A 22,793-nucleotide genomic window follows, 5' to 3' on the forward strand; every position below is an offset into this window, starting at 1 on the left:
AATTCATGTTTTTGATCAGGAATACCATGAATTCACATAGTTTTAGACATCCTTAAAATCAGATAAATCAGAAGTTTCCCAAGTGTAATAGGTATTGGATGAATGATGTAAAGAAACTCAGACTGTTTATTTGAAGTGTAGATTACCTTGTGGATTTCTGGATATTTAATAAATTTATGTCAAATTTTCAAACTTCTGATATTCAAACATCATTAATCAGAGCTTTTATTGTAGTTATAAGTGTCTCACTTGGGCCTGGCCTGCATGAAAAATAATCTGATTTCCTGATTTATTGATGGCAATCTCTTTGTTATTCAATAGGATAAATTATTTGTGCCTAGAGTTTTTCTATTTAGACACTGTATTATTGCCTCATAAAACAACATAATGGAACTGTTACTGTCAAAAGCAGTAAAAAATGAACAATTGTTGGTTTTACCTACACACAATTAGAAAGTAAAATTCCACTGCAAGTTAATTACATAGATTAATTCATATTTAGAATCTAGCACAAAGGGCAAATATATGAATCTTATCATTAAATTTTGCCTGGACAGATAATGATTTTAAATGACCTGTTATTAACTTTACTTTCTAAGAACTTTAGGAGTGCCTCAAGTACTGTGTTCTTTGCAAATGTAAAGCATTTGGTTTCAAGTCTTTCCCAGGTTTCACATGTTCCCACTAAGGGTAAGGAGTGTCCCAAAAAACAATCTGTATGAAGTCCTATTTGAAATCTATGTGACTGCAAATAGGTAGTTATGTATGATAAGAAATGTGACTGCTTTCTTTACACAGAGATCAGACATTTCTTCTAAATTGTAGAATGTCTAATTGGAAAAATAAGTTACGTCCATAACATTTCTGACCTTGGCCTGCTCTGGTAATCTTAAGCTTGGACCTCTTTGAAGAATGAACTGACCAAGAATAAACAAGGGTTTAGATTCTTTTCTACCCTAGCTTTAATCCGTTTCAACCAGACATGAAAGTAGAATTGTCCCCTATTTAGAGATGTGTTCATTTTTAGAAAAGTCCAAATCTTTATAAAGAAAATATATAATCTGGTAGGAAGAATAATTGCCTCCCAAAGATGTCTACTTCCTAATTCCCAGAGTCTATGAACATGTTACATTATATGGCAAAGGAAACTTAAGGTAGCAGATGGAATTGTGATTGTTAACCATCTAACCTTATCCAGGTTCATCTGGGTGGGCCCAGTGTAATCATAAGAATCATTAAATGGGAAGAGGAAAGCAAAGTGATGTGATGTGAGAAATACTTGATCAGCCTCTACTGGATTTGAAGGTGGAAGGGGGCCACAAGCCAAGCAGTGTAGGTAGCCCTTAGAAGCTGGAAAAAGCAAGGAAACAGATGCCCCCCTAGAGCCTCCAGAAGGAATGCACTGCTGACTTTTGATCTGTGACCCAGTGAGACCTACTGTGGACCTCTGACCTCCAGAACTATAAGAAAACACATGTGAGTTAAGCCAAAAAGTTTGTCATAATGTTTTACAGCAGCAGTAGCAAACTCAGACAATGATGAACAGGAGAGCTAAGACAACTCCAAAGATAAAAATATTACAGAAACTCTCCATTTGGATTTTGAAAGATTGGTTGCAAGTCCATTTGCCTGTAAGTTTAAAATTACAAATATGAAAACTACCATCCATACCATCTGTCGGTGGTGACAAATCTGACATCCTTTGTTCTTGGGCAGTGCTTTATTCTTACCTATGAAATTTTGCAGATGGAAAGACTGAGAATAGAATTACCTTTTACGTTGCGAACAACAGTCCTTCTTCGCCTGATGTAAGATTCCCTAGAGGGCACCTGCCTTGGACAGAAGAAACTGTGTTCAGAAGAACTGAGTGCAATTTTGAGCCGGAGGTTTGCTTATCTCAGTTTCTGTACCTTGCTATGCTCATGGAATCTGACTCTGAAAACTCAGCTCTATCGTCTTCCATAAGGGTTTATCCAAGTAGCAAGAATGGGCCTTCACTCTTCCACTGGAAGCTGCTACAAGTAAAGAAGGCACTGAAAGCTGACCTAAATGTTTTGTTTTGTTTTCACATTTTTTCTTTTCGTGCTTTTATCTAAAATAAGAACAGTACTTCTTTCTAACTCACCTCAAGTTTTACTTGCCAACATCCTTAATTCCCCAATCACTAACCACATTACATTTTATTTCACTTGTTTATAAAATTGCACCTTTGCTAACCTTCCCAAATCTTCAGGTTTTATTGGCTCTTGCTCTCACAATCATACTGAGAATGCTTTGGTTGGGCAGAAGTTAGCATGTATAATTCTAATCATTACCATCCACTCATCTGTTTGTTAAGCCTTGCTCCGAGTCCTGCAGTTGCAATGATGAATAAAAATGATAAAATCTTTGCCTTTATAAAGCTTTTATATTCCAATGGGAATGTGGGGAAGATAGATACAAAAAAATAAACACATACTAACATACAGTCATACATAACTGAATTGTGATTTCAGGTGCTGATAAGTAGTATAAATAAAATAAAACACTAGAAACCAGAGTAATTTAGAGGAGATTATTTTAGCCAAGATGTTATCAAAATAATTTCTGAATTTAAAAAAAAGCTATTTTGTCATTTATGTTCTATAAAAATATTTTATCTCCCATCTGTCCAGAGAATTTGAGGGAGTATATATGAACTGGTATCTTACACAAATATAATAATTAGATTAAAGACAAGCCCCCCCCACCACACACACACACACACACACATATGCACTAACCCTCAACTACCAAAGCAGTAGTTTGAATGTAATATGAATATCTGAATATGTGCTATTTTCATATAACACCCATACTATTTTTCCTTCATAGCATTTTATATCAGCATGTACTTATGCAAGTCTAATCATATGAAGATTTTAGATTTAGTCTGAATGGTTGCAACTTGTAAAGTTGAAACTTCCTATTTGAGGTTTTCTCATTCTGTTTTCCATCCATCATTCCACTCTGAGACAGTCATCCTGAAGTGTCTCCCAATAAATCACACCTTTTTATAATCTCCTCCTCTTGCATGAGAGCAGAATCTTGACTTGATTCTAACCGACAGATTATGGCAAAAGTGATGGGATGTCAGTGCTTCATTAGATTACACTATTATAGCAAAGGTGAAGGAATTTCGCAGATGTAATTAAAGTCTCTAACAATTACTCCAGAGTCACTAACAATTACACCAAAGGGAGATTATCCTGGTTGAGCCTGACCTAATCAGATGAGTCACTTGAAGATGGATGGCAAGTCTTAGACTAGAAGTATCAGAGACTCTATCTCTGTTTCTGGCTTTGAAGAATCAAACTTACCATAAATGCTAGAGCCTCAAGGGAATGAATTTTGCCTACAACCTGAGGGAGCTTGAAGCAAATCTTTCTTTAGTTGAGCCTCCAGATAAAATCATAGGCTGGATGACATCTTGATTTAAGCCTCACGAGACCCTTTGGAGAAAATCCAACTAAATCATACCTTGACTTATGTCCTACAGAAACTGTGAGACAATAAAGGAAAGCTGTTTACAACTGCCAAGTTTTCGACAATTTGTTACACAGCAATAGAAAACTAATACACCATTTATGTGTCCTTGGTCCTGTCATACTGCTCCCTGAAACATAAAATAACTTTTATGTTTTTTGCTTACACTCACAAATACCCTTCCCTACCTCTACCTGGTGAAATCATGTCATCCTTATGAGATCAGCTTAGATCCCATCTCTTTCCTCACGACTACCCAAACAATTCCTCCACCCCCTACCCACCCTCTGCCCTGCTCCACCCTCTCTCTCACCAAGCCCCGCCCTGCAACACACACACATAGCGTCAATCACTTCTCTATTACCCTGGAGTCGTCTTTATACTTTGATTACACTCTAGTATTGTTAACTGTTTATGAGTTTCTGCACTAATTTGTGAGTTCCTTCAGAAAAGGAAGCATATCCTGTTGATCTGCATATTCTCACCACCTAGTGCAGGGCCTGGCAAATAGAAAGTATTAAATAAATATTTATCTGCCGAGACGTCTACATTTTCTAACTTTTCATTGTTTTTACTCAAACTGTAATAAGCTTTTTTCTGTTTCTTTTCTCAGTTTAGACAATATTTTTTTCTTTATTTACTTCCGCTCTTTGTCAGAGGCTATTCCTTCTCATTGTGGCTCTTGTTTTTAAAGATAGTTGTTTTGATATCACCTAATTTATTGGTTCACATATGTTAATGAGATTAAAGTCTGAAAAGATGTATCAATTTAGCAACCAACTTTTGTAATGATTATAGATACCCCTCATAAACCTGTGTCTCAATAATAGTCATAGTACTCAGAAATGTTACACATAGATTTCTAGAAATATTTATGCTTCTGCATGACAAGCTTTAGTATGCTAGAAAATAAGTACACATGTGGTTAAGAACTCAGACTCTCCAATCAGACTGACATAGAATCCACTTCACTTATTGACTTGTGTGACTATGGCCAAATTATCCAAGTCTCAGTTTGCTCAAAATGGAGACAATAAAGTAATTAACCTCATAGGACTAATGTAAAGATTAAATACTGCACACAAAGTTGATACTAAAAAAATTTTAACTTGAAACTGTTGGGAATTAGGGATATTGTGCAATGGTACAAATATTTACTGCATGTCTGTTAAATAAATTGCATAAACAAATTGTTTTCCCTACCTTAAAAGTGCAATTTTAAGAAAAAAATTGCAAATCTAATTCATTTTAATTTTGCTTTAAATAAAATAAATGTTTCTCTCTTTCTTAATAGATGGTATGAAAAACAGACACAATGAAGAAAGAATTGAAAAATGAATAAACTCATTTGGACTTTGTCACTGTACTTTACTCTCAATGACAATTTTTTTTAATGTGTTAGAAATGATAAGTAAAGGAGTGGATGCAGACTTTCTTCACATCAGGCATTCAAGAGGGCTTTCTTATGCTGTATATCATTATAGACATTCTCAACATTAGCTTTGGCTAATATTAGCTCAGCTAATACTTGTAAAGTAATACTTGAAAAGTTTGTAAAATTGGTGTAAAGGAGCTATAAATGAAATATTTAGGAAACATTACTGGGGGAAATTATTAAAGATGGAAAAAATATAAGCTAACGAGAAATAGAGTGGGAAAAAATTTAGAGTCTGCGTTGGATCTAAACCCTACCTCTGCCACTTAAGAGCTGCCTGACTTCAGCAAACTGTATCTCTTCTCTGGACCTGATTCTTCATCTATATCATGAGCACAATGAACTTAAGCACTCTGGGTAAATACGTGGCATTCAGTGTTCTGGCCTGTAGAATGTCTTTGAAAAATACTACTTATCCTTCGAGACATGCTTCCTACTGAGCCAGGACCTGACACTATTATCCTTCTTAATATTAAACTCAGAAAGCCACTACCATCATCATCATCATCATTAATTTATTAATAATTATTTATTGTTATTAATAATTTATTATTAATAATTTATTAAGCGGTATAAAATATAAATTTTCTTAGCCTTCCAAATTACAGATCAATTCTATTAAAATTTCACTATTATAATCTGACTTTAAATTTCTGATGTGAATATTGAAATTAGAAAATATTTTACACTTAAAGAAAAATAAATATACATTATCAGAAAAATACATTGCTTAGAAGGTAACTAACATAAAAAAATTTGGGGGGGGGATATAATTTTTATGTGCTACTTTTAAATAAGGGAAACAGCATGATCCAAAATGAACATGTGAATTCAGCCAAGGAAACAGCATGATCCAAAATGAACATGTGAATTCAACCACTGACAGCTAGCGCTCTTTCTTTCTCTCATTACAAAACCCTAATAGGTATACTTTCATCACAATTCAGCTTAAGGCTTACCTTCTCCATAAAACTTTTAAAGAATAACTCAAGTAAAGATTTTAAAGATCGGAGAGCATGTAACAAGATAAGAGAAGTCAGGCCATGCAATTAAAAGACATGAAATCTCAGATTCAGTAAAAGCAAATTCAACTCTGCTTTTTGTAAAAGACATAGCGGATACAAAATGATAAAAAGGTAAAAATAAAATGATGGTTTCTGATTCCAACATCTTGGCTAAGAAGGTACTGTAAGTGACCATTTAACTGACAGTAATTTAAGGTTGATAAAATTTAGGGAAGCATATTTTTAAATCTCTCCAAGAGATGTTAAGATGATGACAATAATAATTAATAATAATAATAATAATATGTTGAGGCCAAAACTTAATTGAAAGTGGAAATTGAAAGTACTGATGATAGCCTTCATCTTGCAGATAAACTGTTAGGCCTCATAAACTTACACTGACGTTTCCATAGCTTCATGTAACTTAAAGAGACAAAGCCTGGAGCCTCTCCCAGGTGGAGAATCTAAAAAAAGAAATCCACTCTACAGATCTAGGACAAGTAGCTATGAACATAGTGTAAAGATGAATTAGATATGTCTACCTTAATGCTAATAATTAGTAATAATCATAAGCCATCCCTCATGTGGCTGAAATTCTAATAATAAGTGTTAACTTATAATTATCTTTGATACGTAGTTCACTGAGGGACCTGGCAGAAGACAAAACAATTTCCCCTCCAATTTTATTGATAAATAAATATATCACTATATAAGTTTAAAGTGTACAGCATGATGGGGAAAAAAATTCTTTAGAAGATCCTATCTTTATTCCTCATAAAATTTTCATAAATTCAATTCCAAAAACTATGAACTCACATTCAAAAAAGCACAAAACACTGAAAGAAAGTAGAAGCAAGCAAGAGGCAATGAAAACAAGTGTCAGCAAAATCAAGCTCATGAAGAATTTGGACACAGGAATCATCAGAGAGAATATAAAAGAAATATATTTTATATGTTTAAAGACAAAACAAGAAGGTAAAAAAAAAAGAATCACATACTATAATTAATTACCAAACAGATCTGAAAATGAATCAAATAGAACTTTTAAAAGTTAAAAGTATAACAATTTAATCCAAAAAACCATCATTAGAATCACTAAAGAAATAGGTTTGAACTGAGAGAAATTACATAGAATGTAACACAGACGGACGTAGAGATACCAATTATGAAAGGCAAGGTTAAGTGTCACAGAGGACCCATGAGAAGGTTTCATCAATATCCCCATGATTCTGAGTCTAATAGGGAAACAGAGTACAATCGAACTGGATAGTCTGAGGAGAGATAAAGAGTGACTAAAATTTCTGGTCACAGTTTAAGGAAACTACATGAACATTTTAATTTCCTGGGGTTCATAACCGTGGGAGCACTACCACCCTAGACCTGAGGAAGAAAGAGAAGAGAGTGATGATGGAACCCTGAGAGGACAGCTCTAAGTTGGGGGTGACTGACAGGAAGCATTAGTAAATGGTCAATCAGCCTGGCCATAAGCGAGCAATGGCAATAAGTGCCCAAATTCACTTTCCTCCCTCCCTCTGGTCCGCTCCCTGTGCTATGGTTATTTGAACAGATCTGGAAAACAGAAGGCAAGAGAGGTTATTAATGCAGTCCATATAAGTCAATCTCTTAGTAGCCGACTAGACGAGGTAAAAAATAATAATAATAAGCAAAACAATATATATCTTGGGCCCCAGGTGAAAAACTGAGAGACAATAAGCCAGAGGCAAAATTTAAAGAGACGAGGATGAGAATTTTCCAAAATGTATGAAAGACCTAGTTATCATACATAAGAGGTCAGAAAAGCCAAAGCAGGACGAATAAAAAGAAAATAATAGAGAAAAAATATTAGAAAAGAGCAGAACACATGCACAAAAAGAATATATAAGTACAGTTAGACTGAAAAAAAAAAGTCACCTTTAAAAGAATAACAATTTTACTGACAGTTAACTTCTCAAGAGTAACAATGGTAGCCAGAAAACAGTGTAATACTAGTTCTATGTGCTGCAATAAAATAAATGGCAACCTAGAACTCTATACTCAATAAAAATATCATTCACAAATAAGGATAAATTTTTACATTTTAGAAAATTACTGAGAGATTTTGCTATCAACAGAATAACCAAATCAAAATTATTATAAAGAATGTTCTTCAAACAAAAATTAACATCTCACACAATTAGGTCGAAGATACAGAAGACATGAAAAGCAAGCAAACTGATAAATATGCAGTAATATTTTAAAAGAAAAAAAAGACTTAAAATTATCATAATAATATTGAGAGAATTAAAAACCAAGATGAAACTGAAATACAAAACCAAAATAGCATATACATGAAATACAATGTAATTGCAGATAAAATTATTGAAATTTTCCTGCAGTGTTTGGAAGAAAGGTTGAGATCCTGATTGATATTTGACTTTAAAGTGTGCATATAAATGTTAAAAAATTAGTACTAGTATGTACAACTTTCAAACTAGTAGAGAAAAACACTAGAACAGAAAAAAATATTCAATCAATCCAAAAGTCAAGAAAGGAGAGAAAATAAGCAAAAATTTATATAACTGGAAGAAGAAACAGAAATCAAGAGTTACAGATGAAGATTTTAGTATCCGCTTTACATAAAAGACAGAACAAGTAATCAAAAAATTAGTGAGTACACGGAACATTAAAACAACACTATAGACTGACCTAACTAGTTGACATGTAAAAGACACTTCACTAAGTAAGAGAAAAATATATTTTCAAGGTAATATGGAAGATTTACCAAGATAGACCATACTTGGCTCATAAAATGCCTCAAAATAAAAAATTCATAACCATAATACAAAGTACATTCTCAGACCACAATGAAATTAAATCAAAAATTAAAAACACAAACATATATGGAAAATTCATTAACATTTGGAAACTAAATAACACATTTCTAAATAACCCATGGGCCAAAGAAGAAAGTAAAAGAAAAATCGGAACATATATTCTACTGGAAGAAAACGATATAAAAATATACCAAAATTTGGGAGAATCCTGATAAAACAGTGCTTAGAAGAAATTTATTGCATTATATTAGGAATTTATGACTATATTAGGAAAAGGAAAAAAGATCTCAAGTCAAAACCCTCATTTCTTCCTCAAGAAATGAGTAAAACAAGAGCAAATCAATCCCTAAATATGCAGAATAAAGAAAACAATAAATATTAAAAGAGAAAATAATGAAATAGAAAATAGATGGAAAAAAAAAAAACCCTAAAGAAAATCCATGAACCAACAGCTGGTACTTTGAAAATATTAATAATATTGATAAACCTCTACCTGGATTAATGAAGAAAAATAGAACATACAAGTTACCAATATCAGGAATGACAAAAGTAATCTAACTCAAATCCTGAATATATTTAAAAGATAATAAGAGAATTTTATGCACAATATTATGAAATATACTAAGACATTATTAATAAACATTTAAATTCAGCCAGTAAAGAGAAGCCCTGTTAAACTTATCCATATTCAGAGATGATATGAAAAGATTATATACACAAAGAAGTGCCCAACGTTCACGAGAATTTACTAACTGAAAGAGATGAGCTGTATACTAAAGTGCATATGGAAATAATTTGTGTTTCAAGTGTGTACCACTATGATGTTATAAGAAAACAGTGCTTCAATGATTCTTTATTTTGGTGCTAAGGTAGAGAAACCTCTGCGGATGGTGAGAATAAACAAGATTGTAAACAACAACAAAAAAGGACATTGTAATAAATCTAACTGAAAGAAACCTCACAAAATGATCTGATCATAAATCCCTAACTGGGCAGATCATGGTGGGTAGTCATGCCCCAAGCATATTATTTCTTTATTAAAAGTTTTATCTTTGCCTAAAGTCAGCCCTGTTCATTGTTCTTGTGCATCTAAATTAACACACTTTAGAAATGCGGAAAGTAATCCTCTTTTCCAGACTCCTCAAAAGCATAACCAAACTCAAGAGAACACATAATCTTGTTAACTATCCTGTAATCCCATCCCTGCCTTGCTTTTTCCCACCTTCATGTAATCTTCTTTGCATTCCCTCCTTAATTCCAAATGCATAAAAGAAACTGCAAAACTGTCATTCTCTGGAGCATTTGAAATCTTGCTTTCGGCAACTGTCTTCAGTTTGTCTCAAATACATTCTTACAAATATTGTCTACAGGTTTGGATGTTCTCATGTCAACAAAGTTTTGAATGAATATGGACATGGGTTTGAATCACGGCTCCACTAGTTTCTAATTGTATGATCCAGAAGAAGTTATTAATCTCATTTGTAGGTAACTCTATCATATAGTTTTTTTTGTTTTAAGGATAAAATGAAATAATATATGCAATGATGGGTAGCATTATTCCTTAAATAAAAATTATTTCTAGTACTTTAATAAGAAAATAGCAGTGGGGTAAGACCCTCTCGAGGTCCTCCCTCCCTGACTCACTCAACCACTCAATGAAAGTATCTAGAATCATAATAATGTCAATATAAGAGAAAGAAGCCTGGTTATGGACAGAATTGGATTCACCAATGTCAGTGCAATGTAGAAAAGGAAGGAAATAACTAAGAAAAGGAGATAAGATGCCTGGAAATGCAAAGAGCATGTTAGATGACTCAAGGATTCTGTGAATAAAGGATAAAGAGCATTCAAGCTGTGGTTCTGGCAAATTTTCTAGTAAAGGCTTTAAGCCAGAGATAATTACTAATATATATCTATTGTTATGGACTGAATGTTTGTGTTCTCCCTAAATTCATATGTTGAAGTCTGACCCTCCAATGTGACTGTATCCAGAAATAGGGTCTTCATGAGGTGATTAAGGTTAAAAGAGATCCTAAAGGTAAAGCCTGATCTGATAGGATTAGTATCCTTATAAGAACAGGTGGGAGAGAGCTCTCTGTCTCAGATCTATCTCTTTCTGCTCCCCTTTACCCCGTCCCACTCCCTGCCATATGAGGACATGAGGAGAAATGGAAAGTCTGCAAGCTAAGAAGGACCTTACCAAAACACTATGATGCCAGGACCCTAATCTCAGACTGTGAGATCACCTCCCCAAACTGTGAGACTAATTTCTGTTGTTTAAGCCACCCACTTATGACAGCCTGAGTTGACTAAGACATCGATAGTTTTTATTTTCACTCCATTAAGTTTTTATTTTCACTCTATTAGATTTTGTTTGGTGAATATAGGTTACATAGTCAAAAAAACAAACAAACACAGATTTCGTTTGGCGAATATAGGTTACATAGTCAAAAAAACAAACAAACAAAACAAAAACAAAAACAAAAAACCACACACACTTTTGTAGAATAAAAACACAAAAATGTGCAGGAGATAAAAAGATCTTGTGTTTTGGATCAACGCTCAGGTAGGCTAGGAGGGGACAGTGGGGAACTGGGGTTCTGTTTTGCCTGACTATCTTAATTTTCACTCCATCCTTCATCCTTTGAGACTGTCAGCTAGGTGGAGGCACTCCTTTTTCTCAATTTCCTTCTTTCTCCTGCCTGTATTACTCCAGTACATCAAGTACTACCACGTCACCAGAGTGACCGTGGACCCCGGAATGCAGAACAGTAGACGACTGAAACACTATTCCAGTTGGTTTTTTCCTTTCATGTTTCCTTGATTCACATATGAAAATATAGAGGCTGAATTTGCTCAGCAAATAAAGCAGCCACTCGTTTGCAATTTTTTAAAAAAATTAATACATGAAAGAAATAGAGACTGATAGCTCAGCTCTTAACAAGACACATTCTCACTGAAATCTGGGATAAGAATTTCAAAAACTGTTATGCCTATCAAAAATCAACTTGGGGATAGAATTCCATCAGCCTAATCAGGATTCTTGCCTTTGAAGTGCTCCTTTTGTCTCTTCATGCCTTTTCCTCTGGCATCCTTATTTCATGCACGAGATGATAAATATACAGTCATGTTGGGTGAGCTTGTTCAGTCTAATAAAATTCCATCAAAGTCCAAATGAAGTGTGAAACTAGTTAAAGACTTTTCATTATTTCCTCACTTATAAAAGCAAGTTATCCAAAAAATCTTATATCAAAATGCTCAGCATTTTGAAAAGACAGACCATAGATTATGAAGAAAATAACTAGTCTCTAAACTTGTCTTTAATTTTAAAATGTAATCTGGTAGCATAATGACAATTTATAAAGCCCAAAGAGAGAAATATGTTATGTTTTTTAATGTGTAACATTAGTTATAAATGCAAAAGATTTTCCAATAGATTTAAAAGAAGGTATTTATTGAAAAAATAATATGTAAAACCATGACTACCCAAGACTGTTGGGCACTGCTTGCTGTATTGCTGTTCCTGGGTAATTTTGTTCAGTGGCCCACCTTCCTCTCTTATTATCTTTACTTATGATAATGACTCACTCACTTAGTGACCTATCCATCATTTTCAGCCAGAGAGCACAGCCAAGCAATTTAAAACATTTGGAGAATTAAAAATCACCTCCACAAATATGCATTTACCCTTCATTTAGCAACACCACCTCATGCGCTATTTCCTGGCCAGTTTTTCTTACTCTTACTGTTCCCTGTGTTTCTAGCCTGCTTAATTGAACTCAGGTGTATTATGAAAGCCAAAAATTCTCAGTTATCTTCCCATATAAGCAGGTGTCCAAAAAAACCAAACAAAAGGAAAAAGATAAAAAGAAAGCGCTTTAGGTACTACGAATTCCATGAGCCAGCTGTTATGAACACTTAAATTTGCAGATTTTGATGGAACCAATAAACACACTTTGAAGAGAATTTCAGGGTGCTATTCTCAGAGTATAAGAAATCAAACTACTTTGTACTGGCCATAAAAAGTCTTAGCATATGTTGCAAAGGTATTTTTATTTCCTCATAAAGCTTAACATGAATTAACTGTTTTTAATGAAAACACCTTTACAGTTTGTTATAAATATCAGTGGCATCTATTAAAAGGGTAATGAAGTTTACAAGTTTTTCTTTTAGCCTATCAACTCTCAGGCTCACCAGGGACATTATTATAGTCATTAATATTGTCACCAAATGTTTGTTGAGCTTGGAGAAAGGACTGCATCATCTTTCACAATCACTACTGTTGTGAAGATTCAGTGAGATAATGTTTATGATGATGCCTAGCACTTAATAAGTGTTTAGTAAATATGAGCTTATTTATGGTTCCTGCCTCAAAAAGTTTATAGACTGTTAGGGTTACCCAATCACTGACAACAGTGCTTTACATATAAATATATAATTGTGATAGGAGAAGCATGCCCAGTGGTGCTAAAAGAGCAGAGCAGGGCAGAGTCATTTAAATCCAATAATGAATACTAGAAGAGATTATATTTGAAGTGAATTTTGAAGGATATGTATAAGTCAGCTAAATGGCAGCAAGAAATTTATTCAGAACCGATGTAACAAAGAAACAGAGACCAAAGAGATGACTGCTAGAGGGGACGGGGTGGCAGATGAGTGAAAAAGGTGAAGGGTAATAGAGTCAATAATACTCTGGTAAGTTTGCAAAGTGACAGATGATTACTAGAATTAGGTGATCATATTGTAAGGTATAAAAATGTCAAGTCTCTGTAATGTACACCTGAAAGGAATATAATATTGCATATCAACTACACTTAAATAAAAATTTTAAAAAACTGATGGAACAAATCCCTGTGGAGGTAGGAGAAAATGTGATCCAGGACACAAAGGAGAAGCCATTATGATGTGCTGACTGGCATAAAAAATCTTTTCATGTTCACAGGTAAGAAATGTTCATGAGTAATTATGATGGCCTGTATGTCCTTTCATAAAGAGTCAGAGAAAATTTGATGAAATTAACTTAGAATTATGTAACTAACTATTGTTGGTTACTAATATAAGCCCTAAATTGGGGGGGCGGGGGAATTGCTTATCCTATAATACAACCAGTAATTTAAAATATTTATTCTTTCATATTCTTTCAATAAATATTGCAATTAATTGAGTGGTAAGTGTAATTAGCCTAGTGGGGAAAAAAAAATGTCTTACATATGCATTTCCACTTTATGGTACTTTTAACCTTTTAGCAAACATTAATGGTTTTACCATTTTTTTCAAAATGGTAAAATGAACGCTGAAAAGCTTGTAAATTCCATCATCATAAATGGCACAAAGAGGGGGTGATTATGAGTTTGAGTGTTCCCATTACTTTAATTTACTCTTGACTTAGAAAAATGACTATATAATGAAGCAACATTAACAACAGTACTCACAATAGAGTAACAATATTATAAATATGTATGTGTCTGTTTATGTCTACCTGCTTGCTTGTAAAGTATATTGTCCAGTGGCCACCAATTATAACAATGCTTATTTTATTGTGAATATAAAGTAAATTAAGTGATTAGAAGATTCTAGGAATGATTATTTCTCAAATAATAGTTATAAGAAATTTTATCGGTTATTATATTACGCCATTAAAAAGAAAAAGTAAAAGTACATCATTTTTCCCAAAGCTTATTAAGAAAGGCAAATTACTAGAATAAAAAACCTAAGAAGAATTTAAGTATACTTTTAAAGAATAATAAGTTAAAAAATAAAACTTATTATCAAGTTCCTCAGGATACCGACTATTCCTGTCATTCAAATGCCTCATGCTCTTGGGAATAAACACTGGGAAAATAAAAATGCATTAGACCCTTTAAACTTCACTGTTCAGGAAATTTCTCAACCAATAGGCAAATACGGTATGAGTTTTAAAAAACAATGGTTTTATAACAGATCCAATATTTCTCTAGTTTTTCCATTACTCTGTTAAGAATGACATTCTGATTTGACCAGGGAATATTGCACTCTATTTAGCAGAGTTTACTGTGGGCTCCATCTCTCTGGCCTGCTCCACAGTCTTGAAATCACGACAAGTCTCTCCAACAGCCATCAGGCTCCCATGGGGTAAAATTAAGGTGCCAAACATGAACCCCCTGCTCCATATGGAACTTGTATACTAATCGCTTCTATTTCCCCATCTTCAGATGCTCCTCTCATCTACCACATGATCCATCACCTGTCATTTTCTCTAGTCTCTTAGAGCAGGAATTTCAATTTCAACTTTTCATCTATGTGGCTTCATCCTTTTCCCTAGTGCCTACAAAGGAGAGGATGAAAAAATTACTTATCCTAACAGAGTTAAGTAAAATAAACTCTAAACCTATAAGAAAATCTAATTATTTTTTTATGAATCTATAATCACTTTATGGGCAGCAAACACAATATATCTTTTCTAGTCATCACTTAAATGTTTAAGTGAGGATGAACATTAGAAAGTAACATTTTTCTAAGCATCAGAAGCCTAAGAGATTGTGTAAAACTTTAAGCCTTGCACAGTGCTTCTCAGAATATTGTAAGCTCATTGAGTTTACTAAACGTTTATTCATTATCAATATCTCCGCATATACAGAATAAGCATTGGAAATTATTCTGAGAATAATAATAATAAATCCCCAACAGAGCACACAAAATAATTTGAGTTAAAAGTCAATTTACATCCTCCAAATCTATAGTTTACATTCATAAAGAATATTAAATCACAGAATTCTGACAGTTACAAATTATACAGAAAGTTATATCTCTCCCTCTTCATCACATACATAGTGAATATATAATTTCACTATCACATTGAATATATAATTTCACTATCACATTCCCACATAAGAATATCTTTTTAAGAAAATTATAGGACAAAAATTAAGGTAAAAATATCTGTATCTGAATATCTTAAAGTTTTATTATTTTTGTGTTTGATCGATTATTATATAAAGGACAATGTTTTAAAATGTCACTGTAATAGTTATTTTACAGAATTCGTAAAATTGAAATCTAATGGAATGAAAACTGACAAATTACAATGTACAGGGAATAAAAAAAAAAGCAAATATTTATTTCCAAACATTTAGGTTTTTTATTTAAATCTCTATCTTGACTTATTGAAGCAATTTTTTTAAAGTTCCAGAACATATTAATTTTTTAACCTGAAAAGAATTTTTTTTCTTGAAGTCCACACTTAAAAAAAAAAAAAAAAACAAAAAACTAATGGCAAATACGATTAACCAAGACAGAAAACAAATAAGATTAACAATTGGCTATCCAGTTTTACTTGGTCTGAAATGCATCTTATCACGACTGGTTCTCCTAGTTGTTATTTTCAAACCAAAGCTGAATGAGGTTGACTGTGCTGAACATCATCGGTATAGATTACTTTTACTATAGCCGATCAGACAAATTGTTAGATTAAAATAACAATGACATATGCAATCTCTATCTTTTGTTATCCTTAAAACATGTTTCCCCGGTTTATAACAAGTGTCACTCTAGGACTAGGGAGAATTTCTTGACAGATTTTTAAAAAGGCAATTAATGACTCTATAGAAATTATCTAACATTAATGTCAACTAACTTTCTAAAATTATCTATTAGAAAAAGCTGGTCAATATTATTTTCTGCATTAAAATAAGAAATGTCAAATCTGACAAGTATTTTTTACTATAGCTCAGCACATGCTGAGATCCAAATGTGCAATCTTGGGCCTTAAAATGTGTGACAGACCCACAGCAAGAGATACAGAAACACGGTAAGAGAAGAGAGCTGAAATGACTATGTAATCACCTGCATCAACACTGACGAATTTTCCATAGCCTCTCAGCTGCCTGTGTGCCAATTATACAAGTAAAAGTGCAACATAGGTAAAGGAATAGACTGAAATGAAGTAAATACAGTGCTAAAAGATGAATGTTCTAAGAAATATTCTCTCCTTCCTAATTTCCTTCCTTCCTTTCTTTCTAGAATTAGTTAATTATTTACTTAGCCAGATAGTGTGTTAGGCATTAGAAATACAACTGTGACACTGTTCAGAAAACAGAAAGGACTTGAGAATGATGGCAGCTAAATTAGTACAAGGTAAAGAATGGTGAGAGATTAGAAAGGCTGGCAGAGAAAACTCAACCTTATTGTTGGATCTGTTGAGATTGTTTCTCCAGGCATTCACTCTTGAGGTGGTATGCAACGTCAGCAGTTGTTTTTATTAAGTTTATAAGGCTCAACTTTTTTCTACGGGTTAAAAGTCAAACTGAAAGTAATCCTATCTTATTCTAAAATATTTCTTTAAAAAATCAATACATTATTTAATGGTAGTAAATAGTGGTGTAGCTGTGCCTAATACCCACACAATCTTAACAAAAAACACTGACCAAAAAAACTAATTCTAATGAATTATTACAGAGGAAAAAAGAGTAATACCTTTTAAAAGATATTACTAGTTAGTTCATTGTTTATTATTTGGAGGAAAGAGTTTCTCTTTATAAAAACTGGCTATGAAACACTCTGGGTCCATCTGGGCAGTATAAATAAGGACTAAACATTATCTAGCCTTCACTTTAGAACTTGTTTTAAACTGTGATGGGTGCAGGAAATTCTTAAGATATACAATAATTATCCTAGTTCTACTTCTTACTATCTCTGTGACCTGGCACAAGTCTCAACTTAATTGAGCATCAATTTTCTCATCTTTATAGTAGAGATAATATTCGTGTCAACTCTAGATTTCTGAAAATGAAAAAGTAAATGTACCATATTGGACTAGCAATTAATATCATCACAATTTCTATACTGTCATCACAAAATTCTCCATGATTCATTTATGTTTATAAAGGCTAAGAAAATGTAAGACTTCAAGATATAATCTAGATATAGGTTTCTACAACCTTGCCCATTTTCTCACTGGTGCCAACATTAGCAGTTCTGATGGTAATATTTAGGTCTTTTCAGTACTGTCTTTACTACACTTCTTTTTTTTCCAAGACAATATAAAGTCTATTGTAAAATTCATTTTGATAAAACACTACAGTGGTAATTTTATATGTCAACTTGGCTAGGCTACAGTATCCAGTTGTTTAGTCAAACACTACTCTAGCTGTTGCTATGAAGTTATTTTTTTAGATGTGATTAACATTTAAATCAGTAGACACTGAGTAAAGGAGATTACCCCCATAATGTGAGAAGGCTTCATTCAATAAACTGCAGGTCTTAAGAGGAAAGACTGAGATCCCCAGAAGAGAAAGGAATTACACTAGACCGCCTATGGACTCAAGACTACAGGATCTACTCCTGCAGGAACTTCCAGCCTACTGGCCTGCTCTGAAAATTTTGGACTTGCTAGACCCTCAATCATGTGAGCCAATTCCTAAAAATAAAAAATCAATCTCTCTCTTTCTCTCTCTCCTCCTCCAGATATGCATACGTATGTGTATACATGACACACACACGTGTACACATGCCTGCCACACATACACACACACACACATACACACACAAATGGGTTCTATTTCTCTGGAGAATCCTAATACACCCACGTAGTCTTTTCTAAATCATTTTCACTTGGGACTCGATAACCTTCAATATTCTTAAAATTATCCATTGGTCCTCATCAAGCCGATCGCCAAAAAAAAAAAGGAATCTGCATTTGCTGGGACACAGGGTTAAGTGATTTAAAATACCAGTTTGTTGATAAGAAGTAAAAAGGGAGACCTCTTCCTTAACTCACTCAGGACCAAGTTTAGAGAGACTTTTCAATATCAAGTGGTATCAGTATGACCTAAAAATCTCTCATTACATCTCATTACCTCAGACTCCAACTAAATACAGTTGACCATTGGGTCAGCAATGCCAAGGGTTGAGTGAGAAAGACATAATTATTTTCCACCTGGTCTCTACTAAAGTATTAACCATAACACAGTAATTGGTCTGGCCTCATGCACAGACATAGAAACAAAATATCCTCAAATATTTAGTATCATTCAGCATTACATGAAGGTATCAATATATTTGGTACAGACTTTTTTTCTGTTCAGATGATGCATGTCCCAAGTTGGGGTGGGGGGAATCCCATTTTGAAGTGGCTTCAAGTAATGCCAACCGTATTAGCAATTCTAGTATTTAATTGGTCTAAAATAATTAACTCCCTTGGTACAAAAATGATAACAGGAGTACAGGTTCATGAATCAAATCATGACCAGAATTTATATATTCCTGCTATAAGAATTTGGGAATCCAAGGTACAACCTTTCTGAAATGGATAAAAATCACAGAGATTGTCCAATTTTATGTTGCTAATTTTATTTTTTTTACACAGTTGTCTCATAGAAATATCTCTATTAGATCTACTGATAAGGGTTTTAATTGTGAGCCCTTCTAAAAATACTAAATAACCAAGAGATAGGTCTTTCAGAAAATATACTAACTTTCAAAAACATAACCTATTCTGTGGCTGACTATAAGGCCTCCTAAATATTTAATGTCATCCTTGGATTATCCATTAATTTTTTTCTTATATTCAATTTGATTTATATATGAGTAGTTTGCTATATATATTTTACAGAGTATATAACAGAACTAAGTTATGTTTCTTATCCCCATGGAACCAACAATTTAATTAAGTGGGCTGAATAAATAGTCACATAAATAATATACAATAAAGTTAGACAGCTCTTTGTAATATTTACCTTTGTATCGTACTTAAGTTTCAAGTGTATTACAATGAAACTAGAGAGGACTAGGAACTTAGTCTTATTCCATTCTGTATCTCCAGCATCTGAAACAGTTACCTGCACAGAAGCTGCTCATAATCCTGATCAAATGATTAAGTGAATGAATGATTTCACACAAGTAATTTCCTTGTGACCAAAAGAGAGATCATTTTGTAGGTAATAAAACCAAGAATTAGAAATGTAAAGTTATTTGCCGAAATCACACAATTCGTAAGGGACAGAACTGAATACAGAACCCAAGGTCTTTGACTTCCAATATAGCGCAGTTGTCATGCACCAAGAATTACATGGCTCATAAACACCAGTGGAGACGATTGAGGTAAATGTAGTCGAAAGTTTCAGACTCGATACTGAAACATTTTCCAGTTTTAACATAAAACTAAGTATAAGTTCTTTTCTCTCTGATAAGGTAGGTCTTTTAATGAAGATTACAGATTCTCTAGATGTGAACAAAATAAAAGCAAGTTTTAATGGTGACCCTTACTAACCGCCGTATTTCTTAAAAAGGAAAAAAGGATTGTCCTATACCTAAAGGAAACTAAGGGTTACAATTTTCACAATTTTAGGTAATATACCATACTAACACACATGCACATTTCAGTGTGTGTGTGTGTGTGTGTGTGAGACAGAGACAGAGAGAGATGGAGAGAGAGAATGAATATGAATATGAATATGAGCAACTCTAAGTGTAGTCCTAGCACGCCTCCGATCTTAAATCAGCACTGCACTACACTGGCTAGTAAAGAAGGGACAGGAATTCCATCATCAGAGTCCATCAGGTGTAACAATCTGCCCCAGAGGGAACATCGCAGAACATTCTGATGGATCTAAAACAGAGCATTGATGTGCAGTGACACTTTCAGAAACAACCCCTCAGTTCTCTGAAAATACACATCCTTTAACCCAAAAGTGGTTACCAGGTGCATAACCCCAGAGGGTGGAAGCAGCAAGTGACAGAGTGAAAAAGAAGCCATAGCCGCTTCCTTCCAGGATTCAATAAAAACCGTTTGTAAGAAAATCACTTAGCACAGGGCCTTGCCAATAGTAAACCCTCATTATATCAAAGCTAAAAGTATTAATAATTAATAAGCCTCACTTGTCACTAGCCCTGTATTATAATTTCTTTTGGCATCAATTTCTCATAGCCATATTTCATGGCAAAATATGTAATATCTGAACATAGAAAGGAAAAAAGTTAATATGAACTATGAAATAGTACATTATAATGATATCAAATAGTTTCAAAGTCAAAGCATGTCCTCAAAATGGTACAGAAATCATTTAAAAATGAAATTTTCCTAATTCATAATAGGGGATAACATAAAAGTCAATATAAAAATTCATTACCTGGAATTAAAATACACGCACACACATACACACAGTAAAGGGCACTTTAATGAGAAAACTTTGCATATTGTTTCTAATACGCTATTATGACAAATGTCCTTTTCATAAGATATTATTAATATGTCCTTTCATTTGCAATTAATTACTCTCCATTTGGTAAAATCTCTAGGAGATTTTTTTTCTCAAAAGAAAATTTTGATCTGCATAAAAACAATTGTATGAGCTGTAACCTATAAAAAGACTAAGTAAGATGGAAAAAATTTTGAGAACAAAGTTTTCCTCAGTCTACAACTATTTCAGTAATTTCCGGCAGGAGAATTTGAATACTGGCTGTTTATAGCAATAGATTAGTAAAACATAACTTCATACTAGATGAGTAAAACTCTTGATGTTGAGTGTTTTGCTTCATTCGCTACTGAATCTCCGACAGTGACTAGTAATCACACATCACAAGTGTTGAATAGCTGTTTCCTGATTTAAGTCCCAGGATACTAATAAAGGTCAGATCTTTTAATAGTGAGAGCACCAAATAAAAATGACAAATAGAATTTTTCCAAAGTATAGTTGTCAAAAATTTCATGATTAGATACATACTTACACATTTTTGAGTTAAGAATTTATATTGAAGTATGGCTTCTGCTCTGGTAAGAATTCTATTACATATAAATAAACACAGATTATTATATAAATTCAGCATGTGCTCATGTGAAGGAAAGATGAAGTTTTTTTATCATTTGAACTTTTACATAAGTTTGTAAAATACTCTTGTCTAAAATTGAAGATTAGAGTGACTAACCTTTCATAAAGGTCAATTATATGAAATTGCAATCTAATGGTATTCTAGCTGTCCATCTAATAATTTTTAAGTTCAGATCTGCACTGACTGTCAAAATTATACAGCACTTTTTAACAATGAAATAGTTGGTGGTTTAAGTTTTATTTAAAATATGAGAACTGGCATGATGTACCTTTATTTTAGAGGGGGCTTATGTAGCAGAAGACACAATGATATATCATCTTTAAGTGGATACCCAATATTTTATTTAGAGTAAGACATCAAATATGTGTTCAGATATACTAAATTCACCCTACACCTCAGAGACAAGTTAGATCTCCTACAAGTCACTCTAAATCTTACACTTTTTAAATAAGATTTAGTAAGTAATTAATTAGTAAGTGATAAAATTTAGACTAACATGTTTAACGGACAAATGCCATTAGAATTTCAATGTCCACTTACCACCTCTATTCTCACTGCTCTAGTCCTACCTGCCATCTCTCACCTGAACCAGGTAATTGTCTTCTCCCCAGGCTGCTTGTATACATTCTAGGCACCACTTGCCTCCCTAAAACTTGGTTTCAATTCTGTAGACAGAAATCTCCACAAAGTAGAATTCTCATCGTCTCACTTCCTTACTTAAAATCCTTTACTAGAATCTCATTGCTCTTAGGATAAAAGCAAAATCTTAGGATGGCCTGCAAGCTTCCATAAGTCTGAGTCCCCTTCACCTCTCCCAGGTCAGCCACCTAAGCCTTCCTTAGGTCCTCACGCCCACCAACTTTTCTTCTCCACAAAGCATTTGGCTGGGTACTTTTTCTGCCTAGTATGCTCTGGCGACCTTCTTTGACTAGGTAATCACTACCGAAGCTTCAATTTTTATTCTCACCATAATCCTGTGTATCTCTTTCGTATTACTTTTGTACATATATATACACTATACAAACATACACATACTATATATAGTGAGGTATCTAAGGTAAGGTATAGAGATTTATTATAATACATTTGAGATTATCTGATGTATCTAAAAATACTCTAGTAGACTGTAAGCTTCACGAAGGCAGGGACTGTACCTATTTTTTGCTCATAATTTTATCTCCACCTCCGAGCCTAATTTTTGGCACATACTAAGACAATAAATATGTTACATCA

The 22,793-nt window shown here is 33.5% G+C and overlaps 1 protein-coding gene across 23 annotated transcripts in view; it reads right to left on the bottom strand.

The window, feature by feature from the left end:
- The window catches only part of MARCH1 (membrane associated ring-CH-type finger 1), a 574,299-nt gene that overhangs the window by 422,383 nt on the left and 129,123 nt on the right, over nt 1-22,793 (bottom strand). For 2 of the 23 annotated variants that reach the window (XM_025050359.1, XM_025050347.1), the window contains exon 3: nt 1,772-1,829. The exons of the other annotated variants lie outside the window; for them this stretch is intronic. The gene's annotated coding sequence lies outside the window, so the exon portion shown is untranslated. The remainder of the gene's footprint in view (nt 1-1,771; nt 1,830-22,793) is intronic. 23 annotated transcript variants of the gene reach the window in all.

Source organism: Pteropus alecto, unplaced genomic scaffold, assembly GCF_000325575.1.
Source record: "Pteropus alecto unplaced genomic scaffold, ASM32557v1 scaffold166, whole genome shotgun sequence".
In the NCBI taxonomy this organism is placed as follows: domain Eukaryota; kingdom Metazoa; phylum Chordata; class Mammalia; order Chiroptera; family Pteropodidae; genus Pteropus; species Pteropus alecto.